Raw genomic sequence first — 12,124 nt, 5'->3', positions numbered from 1 at the left:
GGATTTGATGACCCGCCACCTAAAATCTTTCTTATGCCATGTAGTCATTATAATTGTTTGGATTTGGTGGTCTGTGATTCTGATTAGATACGGTTGATTTTTGAAGTTGTATATGTTTGAGTGATAAAGATGAATTTTGGGAAAGTTTGTAGATGATGAAGATGAAAGTGAAAGAGAAAGATGGGGTATATGAATTTAAATAGACTTAAAATTATTATATTTTGAATTAAATTCGGATAAAAAAAAACAGTCAAGTAGCCTTTGAAATCCAGCCAACAATCGCGGTCAATCACATGTTGACATGTGGCCTTGACGGCCTTTTTCTGTCAGTTTTCTAACTAACGTCCAAGGCGTATCGGATCTGGTGCCTAGTTAACGGCGTTAGGTGCGTCAACGGGTTCCAGTATGGTTGATGAGGTGCATTTGATGTCTGATTAATAGCACTCTTAAATCACAATTCCAAACGCCCTAAATACCAATCTTTTTTTGTTATATAGTTTTTAATTCAACCCATATCATTCTTTCATTATAATAATCACTATATATTAATTAATATAGAGTTAATTACACCGATGGTCCTCGTGGTCTATGTTAAAATACGTCGCTAGTCCCTAATTCTTAAAAATTTTATGCTTCGTCTCTATGGTTTTAAATCCAAACGGCGATGGTCCAATTTGTAACTTCTGTTTGACGTTTCCGTTACCTGAAAACACGTGCTCCTCACATATGGCTAAAAAGGTAATTTAGACTCGTTGATAACTGAATATAAACCTAGGGTAATCAATTATTCGAAATCATCAACATTTTGTTGTGATATGTTAATCATCAAGTAGAGTTGCTTTGGAATTGAATGGACTATCAAGTTTTGCAAATACGGCTGAATGTTCTTTGAAAAGAATGGAACTGAATCGTCAAATATTATGGGATTACCCTAGGATTATATTCAGTTATCAAAGAGTTTAAATTACGTTTTTAGCCATCATGTGAGGAGCACGTGTTTCTAGGTAACGAAGACGTCAAACAGAAGTTACAAACTAGATCACCGGCCGTTTGGATTTCAAACCACACGGACGAAGCATATAATCTTAAGAATTAGGGACTAGCAACGTATTTTAACATAGACCACATGGACCATTAGTGTAATCCACTCATTACTATATTAATGTAACGAAAAGACAAAATTACTCCCGTCGTCCTTGAACATATAGTGAAATCATACGCGTTGTCCTCAAAGTTTTTTTTTTTGCGTTCGTCGTCACTAAACTTGCAGTTAATAATGTACGCCGTCCTTCCGTTAACTGTCCGTCTCTTTCCTCCGTTAACCTTCAACATGTGCCAAACATGTGAGGGCAATTCCGTCATCTCTCTTTGAAAGTTCGGGGACGACCATCGTAATTTTGTTTTTTTCCCTTAAATAATTTAATTTATTTTTTCTTTTCATTTTTCATTTTTCTTTTCATTTCTTTTTCATTTCTTTTTTTTTTTCTTTTCTTTTCTTTTTTTCCATTCATCATCACCTCACCCTTGTCATATGTAATTATGTATCACCATTTCAAATCGACTTCATATTCTCTCTTTCTCTTTCTTTGTAAGTAACTAGAGAGAAGGGGGGGGGGGTGAATAGTTACTTGATACGTTTTTAACACTTTTTCGATTGATCACCAAATTTGATTAACTATGATCAACCAATTGAACTCAAACTTGATGTGTGCGGTGTATATGTTCAAAATGATAATCAAAGTAATGTAAAGAACATAAACACAAGGATTTATAGTGGTTTGAGTGTATGTTAACTAATCCACCTTAATTCACTCCCCGATTACACTAATCGGGATTTCTTGCTTCACTAAGCACTTTTCTCCAAACCCGGTGGAGATTCGATTTACAAGTCTTCAACTTCTTTTGTAGACAACAAGCCTAATCTTTCTATCCCTTTGAAAGACCAACTCCAACCTAGCTCAACTTGTCTTCAACTTGGACAAGTACTAATCTTCAAATAAGATTAATCAACTTCCTAAGTCCCTTTAAGGAAGTAGATCACTAAGCTAGCCTATGCTTCTACTAATTGAAGGTACAAGACTTATACAATTTATAATGATAATCCTAAGACAATACTATGACATACATTACACTAAGTAAACTCACAAGATGAGCAATTTTGATTAGTAAGTTTACAACAACCAAATTCTATATCTATAAGATCATAGAATCTTCTCTTGCTTGATCACATTTGAGTAGTAATTAAAGCCCTTGTGACCTCTGAAATTAAGTTTTTGAAATATGCAAGAGGGTCAGTTTCAAATGCTCTTCAATGCTTGCCTTTTATAGTGAGATTTAAAAACTAACCGTTGTCACACGGTCACAGACACGGTCGACCGTGGTTCGACCGTGCGTGCTCCAGTCCAAAAGTATGTATTTGTTGTATAGCCGTTTGACTCAGATTTGAATATTTTTTAGAATCTTTACTCCATCTAGCACCTGCAAAAGAAACTCAATATCCTATACAAGTACTATATGCATTAAGTGTGTGAGATTTGGTCTTATTGAGTGAAAATGATATAACACTCCAAATGTGGTAAACCCAACATTCTTGGAGAAGTGTCTTGATTGATATTTTGGGTAATCTCAGTTTGGTCAAGACTTAGTTAGGTTCATTAATGCATTTGGTTCAATCCTAAAGACTAGTCAACATGTCATTAACTTCATAGTTTCAATTAATCACAAGTCATATTCATTTTAAGATTAAGTAGAGATTAATTGAATGATGTCTTTCTAAAATAAACATTAAGTGTGTAAAGACATCAATGTTAAGTCATACTTGGACAAGTAATCACAATGTGTTACTTAGACAAGACCAAATAGATTATTGACCATTATTTCTTTGTGAACCATTTTACACTTAATTCATTGGAGTAAAATAGTTACTTGAATCCTAGTATTCTAACTAGTAGGCATAGCAAGCATATTAATCAAGTTGACAAATTGATTAGTATTAAACATATTAGCAAGTAGCAAGTAATACTCACACATAACAAGAGATAGTTATTCTAAAATCAATCATATAGATATTTTCACAACAATATAGTTTAAGCTTTAGCAAGCTTACTTGCAATATAACATATTGCATGATTAATGTGTAAGCACACATTAATGTTCAACACATGCACAAGGGAAGAGCAATATCTAGTTGGGACTTGGTGACCATCCTAAATGTATCTGAGTGTATTTTAGGATTACAAGTCTTTACTAGTTACACTTGAAAATATTGTTCTTCATTTAGCTTTAATTTGTCACTAAGTGATCTTTAATTGTAATTAGTATTCTAGTGACATTAGCTTAAGTGTGTTGGTACTTGGTGATCATCCTAAGGATATCTAGATAAGTTTTAAGATCACAAGTTTTTAATTAACACTTATGTGTTATGCCTAATCATGGTTAATTTGTTATTAAGATGTAATTAAGCGTAAATAACCAAGATTAGTGTTTTTATGACCAAAAATCAATTGAGTATGGAGAGTACATCTATTCTAAGCGTTTTGAGAAAGGTTTCATGAATTATAGATGTCGAGAAGTAGTCAAACTAAATTTGATCGAAAATGGTGACAGAGAATTCTGCGGTCGCACTACGGTTGACCGTGGTGGTGACCGTGCAACTTGTTTTCACAAAACTTCGTTGCAATTCAGTTTGGGCTTCTACGGCTAAGTATACAGTCGACCGTACTTTGACCGTGTAATTTGCTGATCTTTATTTTCATTCTTTAAGTTTTGTTTGACTTGGTCATTTGCAAGATCAAGTATGGATTAGTGAACTTGCGTGTTTTATGTTAAGATGTCGATCATCACTTATGCATATGTATGTGTCATCATCAAAACATATTCTTTGGTTAAGCATCATGCTTAACTTTGTCGGTTAGTCCATTAACCAATATTCAACCAACATTCTCCTCCTTTTTGATGATGACAAACATACAAGTGATGAGGGACATTTTGCTATAAATACGCAAGTGTTAACAATCACTTGTATCCATATTTCTCACCCTTTTGTCAAAGCAAAAAGGTTAGCTTCCCCTAGAACTATGCTCACCCTTAGAGCAAAGCTTCCCCTTAAATCGTTGTAAATAAAAATGTATAAATATAAATGTATGCATATATAATATTTCGAAATAATAAAATATAATATGTAAAATAAGATATAAAATAATTAAATTGTAATTAACATAAATTTATATATAAATATACGAATTTTATATATAATTATATGTATATTGTAGTATATGTTAAATTGTATAAACATTTAATATTCCAAATAAGTTATTATATAATGTATATCATATGGTTATATCACATAAAATGTAATACTCATATTTTTTTTTTAGTTGTTATAGTAATATCATTATTATTCCCAAAATTAATATACATGATAGTGTTATGTAGATTATTACTTTAAATATATTATCTATAGATGCGAATTTGATATATAACTAATTGTAGTAATATCATTACTAATATTATTATTATCATTAATAATATTAGAATTATTATAATTTGTATTACTATTATTATTAATATCAATATCAGTATTACCTTCATTATTAATGTTGATACTAGTATTATTTTAATATATAAAATATAGATATGCGATTTGACAAGTATAAATTTGTTATATCAATATCTTTAGTGTTATCTTATTAATATTATTATTACTGTTATTATTATGGTTATTATTATTATTTGTTATTAATATGATTATTATTATTGTTATTATTAGTATTATACTTATACTTATACTTATAATTATTATTATCATATCTATACGTATTATAATCATTAGTATCATTATCATTAAAAATTATTATTATTATTATTATTATTATTATTATTATTATTATTATTATTATTATTATTATTATTATTTCAAATTATTATTATGAGTATTATAATTATTAGAAAATAACATAACTTAATTATTATTATCATTACAATATTATTAATATCATTTTTATGATTAGTATTAGTATTATTATTATTATTATTATTATTATTATTATTATTATTATTATTATTATTATTATTATTATTAATATTAATATAATTATTAATTACTAATATTAATAAAATCAAACGTATACTAGGAGAATCAAATTCAGTTATATAATTCAATCAACACTGTATTAGATTGGTACCAGCTGTTTTCAAATCATATAATGTATCCAAAATCTGTTTGAAGTCTTATCTCCTTTTTATTTTTCTTTATCTTTTTCTTCTTTGATTCATTCACCTGTCGACACCACAACTGGACATAAATCGATTAGCTTCAGTATTAAGTAACTCATTTAACCTTCCACTACCATTATCAATTACACAACAACCTTTAACAGCTGCTAAATTAAACATTTTTTTAAAACCGCTCGATACACTCTGTTCATGTTCATTTTTCTCAAACCACGATTTCGAAAACAACTTTAAAATGTAATAACGCCATTTTGTTAGGAATCATGTAAGTAAACTATCTGCAAAAGATTATCTTCCAATTCATCGTATTTAATCTGAATTTTCGAAGTCAAAGTTCAAAACAACAAAGTCAACTTTTTCTTTAAAATTCAAATTCGCAATCTGGTTGATATTTCTGGTTAAATTGATGAGTTATAAAATTTCTAGTAGTGATTTGTAACCTAGTTTATGTTGAAAATTTTATCTTAAAACATCTAAAATTCGAAATCAATATTTTTATTGTACTTCATTTTTTTCGAACACAACTACGGTTGTTTAATTTTTTTCTGATTAATCCAACTCTTTTAGGCTAGTTGTATATGATTCTATTGTAATATTGAAACAACATAAGTAATGAAAACATAATCAATCATACAGATATTATGATAGGGCGATTTGGTCTCTAGAGGAGGAAGATGAAATAGGCGTATTAGATATAATGGATATATAGATATGGGTTATAAGTAAATCAGAAAAAAATTGAAACAGTTCGATGGTAGGAGCATGGGTATTTAATCGTGAGGTCTCGGGTTCGAGACCCGACTGTGGCATTTTTTATATATATATCCGAATATTGGAGGTAGTTTTTGTTTCCTTTATTATTATTATTATTATTATTATTATTATTATTATTATTATTATTATTATTATTATTATTATTATTATTATTATTATTATTATTATTATTATTATCATTATTATTATCATTATTAATTATTATTATTATTTATTGTTATTACTATTGTTATTTTAAATGTTATTAATTATAGATATTATGTTAGTTATTATTAACTATATGATATGATTTTTAACATTAGCTTCATTAATACAAATTATGATATTATCATTATTGTTATTAGTATTATCATTTAGAAAATTAGTAGTATTATAATTAACAATATTATTATTATTAGTATTAGTATAATCGAACTATTGCTAGTGATACTATTATGATTAAAAATTAATGTTAAATGAAACTATCGTCATTAGCTTTTAAATTAAACTCGAAGGTTATAATTATTATAACTATGAATACCCCGGTGGTAATAATATTATAAGATAATAAATATAGCAATTTTGGATATAAATATTATTATGGAAATGATTAAAATTTTAATTAAAGTATGTTTTAAATAGAATTATTAAAAGTTTTATAATTATTGTAATATAACATAGTATTATTATCATTATTATCATTCTTACCAAAATTATCATTTTGTTAGCACTAAAACTATCAATATTATTATAAATAAATATTTTTATATAAAAATACAATACACTATATTCTTGTTATTAAAAAGATAATAATTAAGCTATATATCAAAGATATCAATTAATATATTAATATATTTTTATCATATATAAACCTTAATATACAAGTTTTATTACTAATGATGAATAATAATTATGTAAAAACATATAAATTAAATATACTAAATTTACCTAAATAAACAAGTATATTATTAATAACAATATATATATATATATATATATATATATATATATATATATATATATATATATATATATATATATATATATAATTGCTCGATTACGATTATGTGTATTAATATATATATACACAAATGATATAGGTTCGTGAATCCAAGGCTAACCCTGCATTGTTCAGTTGTTCAATACCATCATATGTATTTTTACTACAAAATACAGTATTGTGAGTTTCATTTGCTCCCTTTTTAAATGGTTTTGCAATATATATTTTTGCGACTCAGAATACATGCACTGCTTTTATAAATGTTTGACGTAATAGACACAAGTACTTAAAACCACATTCTATGGCTGGATTATTAAACCGAATATGCCCTTTTTTAGTCTGGTAATCTAAGAATTAGGGAACAGACAACCTAATTGACGCGAATCCTAAAGATAGATCTATTGGGCCCAACAAGCCCCATCCAAAGTACCAGATGCTTTAGTACTTCGAATTTATCATGTCCGAAGGGAGTCCCGGAATGATGGGGATATTCTATATGCATCTTGTTAAGGTCGGTTACCAGGTGTTCACCATATGAATGATTTTTATCTCTATGCAGTTTGCGAAATGCCTGATATGAGACTATGTTTATGAGAAATTGAAATATAAAATCTTGTGGTCTATTAAAATATTAAAATGATTGATTACGATAAACCTATGAACTCACCAACTTTTTGGTTGACACTTGAAAGCATGTTTATTCTCAGGTATGAAAGAAACCCTCCGCTGTGCATTTTCTCATTTTAGAGATATTACTTGGAGTCATTCATGACATATTTCAAAAGACGTTGCATTCGAGTCGTTGAGTTCATCAAGATTATTATTAAGTCAATTATAGTTGGATGTATTATGAAATGGTATGCATGCTGAATTGTCCCGTTCATATTGATTATAAACGTTCCATATTAATTGATTTCGTTGCGAGGTTTTAACCTCTATATGAGACGTTTTTCAAAGACTGCATTCGATTTTAAAACAAAGCATAACCTTTAATTTATCATTAAAGGTTTAAAAATGATAATCAAAAGTATAGCATATTCACACGACCATTACATAATGGTTTACAATAATATTACACAACAACATATGTCTTCGAATGCAATTTTCAAACAATATTATACAAGCATGGACTCCAAATCTTGTCCTTAATTTAGTATGCAACAGCGGAAGCTCTTAACAATTACCTGAGAATAAACATGCTTAAAACGTCAACAAAAATGTTGGTGAGTTATAGGTTTAGCCTATATATTTATCAATTCGTATTAAAAGACCACAAGATTTCATATTTTCATTTGTTGTAAACAGCATGCATGCATAAAAATCATTCATATGGTGAACACCTGGTAAGCGACATTAACAAGATGCATATAAGAATACCCCTATAATTCCGGAACATCCATCGAACATGATAAAACAACATCGAAGTACTAAAGCATCCGCAACCATGGATGGGGTTCGTTAGGCCCAATAGATCCATCTTTAGAATTCGCGTCAATTAGTAGATCGGTTTACTAATTCTTAGGTTACCAAGCAAAAAGGGGCATATTCGGCTTCGATCATTCACCCATATAATGTAGTTTCATTTACTTGTGTCTATTTCGTAAAACATTTATAAAACTGCATGTATTCTCATCCCAAAATATTAGATTTTAAAATTGGGACTATAACTCACTTTCACAGATTTTTACTTCGTCGGGAAGTAAGACTTGGCCACTGGTCGATTCACGAACCTATACAAATATGTACATATATATCAAGGTATGTTCATAATATATTTACAACATTTTTAATACGTTTTACTGTTTTAAGTTTATTAAGTTAGCTGTCCTCGTTAGTAACCTACAACTAGTTGTTCACAGTTAGATGTACAGAAATATATCGATATATATTATCTTGAATCAATCCACTACCCAGTGTATACACGTCTCAGGCTAGATCACAACTCAAAGTATATATATTTTTGGAATCATCCTCAACCCTGTATAGCTAACTCCAACATTACTGCATATAGAGTGTCTATGGTTGTTCCAAATAATATATATACATGGGTCGATATGATATGTCAAAACACTTGCATACGTGTCTATGGTATCTCAAGATTACATAATATATTAGAATACATGTATAATACAATATGAGTTAGCTAGGATATAATTAATATAGATTTGTTACCAATTTTCACGTAGTTACAACAAGCAAAAATATCCAATCTTGTTTTAAACGTAACTTCTTCGTTTTAAATCCATTTTGAGTGATTCAAGTTGCTATGGTTTCATATTGAACTTAAGTTTATGAATCTAAACAGAAAAAGTATAAGTTTATAATCGGAAATACAGGTTACAAGTCATTTTTATAAAGGTAGTCATTTCAGTCGAAAGAACGACGTCTAGATGACAATTTTGGAAAACATATTTCCACTTTGAGTTTAACCATGATTTTTGGATATAGTTTCATGTTCATAAGAAAAATCATTTTTCCAGAAGAACAACTTTTAAATCAAAGTTTATCATAGTTTTTAATTAACTAACCCAAAACAGCCCGCGGTGTTTTTCGTGTTTTCAGGTTTTAAATCATTAAGTTAGCATATCATATAGATATAGAACATGTGTTTAGTTGATTTTAAAAGTCAAGTTAGAAGGATTAACTTTTGTTTGCGAACAAGTTTAGAATTAACTAAACTATGTTCTAGTGATTACAAGTTTAAACCTTCGAATAAGGTAGTTTTATATATATGAATCGAATGATGTTATGAACATCATTACTACCTCAGGTTTTGTGGATAAACCTACTGGAAATGAGAAAAATAGATCTAGCTTCAAAGGATCCTTGGATGGCTTGAAAGTTCTTGAAGCAAAATCATGACACGAAAACAAGTTCAAGTAAGATTTTCACTCGAAATAAGATTGTTAAAGTTATAGAAATTGAATCAAAGTTTGAATATGAGTATTACCTTATATTAGAAATATATCTTACTATAAATAAGAAAGATTTCTTGAGGTTGGATGATCACTCAAAGTGAATTTGCAAGATTGGAAGTAAGTTAGCAAACTTGGAAGTGTTGTTGGTGTGTTCTTGAGTGGTTGTTTTATAACTTGGTTTATGTATGGATTTATGAACTAGATTGAGCTAGATTTTGTTGAAGATAATGAAGAACACTTAGAACAAAGGAAGAACACTTGAGAGAGAGTAGTTTGATTCAAGAAAATTGCAAAGTGAATGTGTTTGTGGTACCTCTCATTCACGTGAATGTTAGTCTCCATATAGGCTCCATTAGTTTGTAATTTTGTGAGATATTTCATGCTAGATGTTAAATGATGGTTCCCACATGGTTAGGTGACTCACATGGGCTGCTAATAGCTGATAATTGGGGTGTATATACCAATAGTAAATACATTTAGAAGTTGTGTATTGTACAAGTACAAATACGAGTGCATACGAGTAGAATTGTTGATGAAAATGAATGAGGATGTAATCGTAAGCATTTTTGTTAAGTAGAAGTACTTTGATAAGTGTCTTGAAGTCTTTCAAAAGTGTATGAATACATATTAAAACACTACATGTATATACATTTTAACTGAGTCGTTAAGTCATCGTTAGTCGTTACATGTAAATGTTGTTTTGAAACCTTTAAGTTAACGATCTTGTTAAATGTTGTTAACCCATTATTTATTATATCTAATGAGATATTAAATTATTACATTATCATGATATTATGATGTATTAATATATCTTAATATGATATATATGCATTTAAATGTTGTTACAACGATAATCGTTACATGTATGTCCCGTTTCGAAATCCTTAAGTTAGTAGTCTTGTTTTTACATATGTAGTTCATTGTTAATATACTTAATGAGATACATACTTATCATAATATCATATTAACTATATATAACCATATATATGTCATCATATAGTTTTTACAAGTTTTAACGTTCGTGAATCGCCGGTCAACTTGGGTGGTCAATTGTCTATATGAAACCTATTTCAATTAATCAAGTCTTAACAAGTTTGATTGCTTAACATGTTGGAAACACTTAATCATGTAAATATAAATTTCATTTAATATAAATAAACATGGAAAAGTTCGGGTCACTACAGTACCTACCCGTTAAATAAATTTCGTCCCGAAATTTTAAGCAGTAGGAGGTGTTGACGTATCTTCTGGAAATAAGTGCGAGTATTTCTTCTTTATCTGATCTTCTCATTCCCAGGTGAACTAGGGTCCTCTACGAGCATTCCATCGAACTTTAACAATTGGTATCTTATTTTGCTTAAGTCTTTTAACCTCACGATCCATTATTTCGACAGGTTCTTCGATGAATTGAAGTTTTTCGTTGATTTGGATTTCGTCTAACGGAATAGTGAGATCTTCTTTAGCAAAACATTTCTTCAAATTCGAGATGTGGAAAGTGTTATGTACAGCTGCGAGTTGTTGAGGTAACTCAAGTCGGTAAGCTACTGGTCCGACACGATCAATAATCTTGAATGGTCCAATATACCTTGGATTTAATTTTCCTCGTTTACCAAATCGAACAACACCTTTTCAAGGTGCAACTTTAAGCATGATCATCTCTCCAATTTCAAATTCTATATCTTTTCTTTTAATGTCAGCGTAGCTCTTTTGTCGACTTTGGACTGTTTTCAACCGTTGTTGAATTTGGATGATCTTCTTGGTAGTTTCTTGTATTATCTCCGGACTCGTAATCTGTTTATCCCCCACTTCACTCCAACAAATCGGAGACCTGCACTTTCTACCATAAAGTGCTTCAAACGGCGCCATCTCAATGCTTGAATGGTAATTGTTGTTGTAGGAAAATTCTGCTAACGGAAGGTGTCGATCCCAACTGTTTCCGAAATCAATAACATATGCTCGTAGCATGTCTTCAAGCATTTGTATCGTCCTTTCACTCTGCCCATCAGTTTGTGGATGATAGGCAGTACTCATGTATAGACGAGTTCCTAATGCTTGCTGTAATGTCTGCCAGAATCTTGAAATAAATCTGTCATCCCTATCTGAGATAATAGAGACTGGTATTCCATGTCTGGAGACAATTTCCTTCAAGTATAATCATGTCAACTTCTCTATTTTATCATCTTCTCTCATTGGCAGAAAGTGTGCTGACTTGGTAAGACGA

This window comes from Rutidosis leptorrhynchoides, chromosome 1 (assembly GCF_046630445.1).
Source record: "Rutidosis leptorrhynchoides isolate AG116_Rl617_1_P2 chromosome 1, CSIRO_AGI_Rlap_v1, whole genome shotgun sequence".
Lineage (NCBI taxonomy): Eukaryota > Viridiplantae > Streptophyta > Magnoliopsida > Asterales > Asteraceae > Rutidosis > Rutidosis leptorrhynchoides.
The sequence above is the reverse complement of the archived record's forward strand: the minus strand, read 5'-3'. Positions refer to the sequence as shown.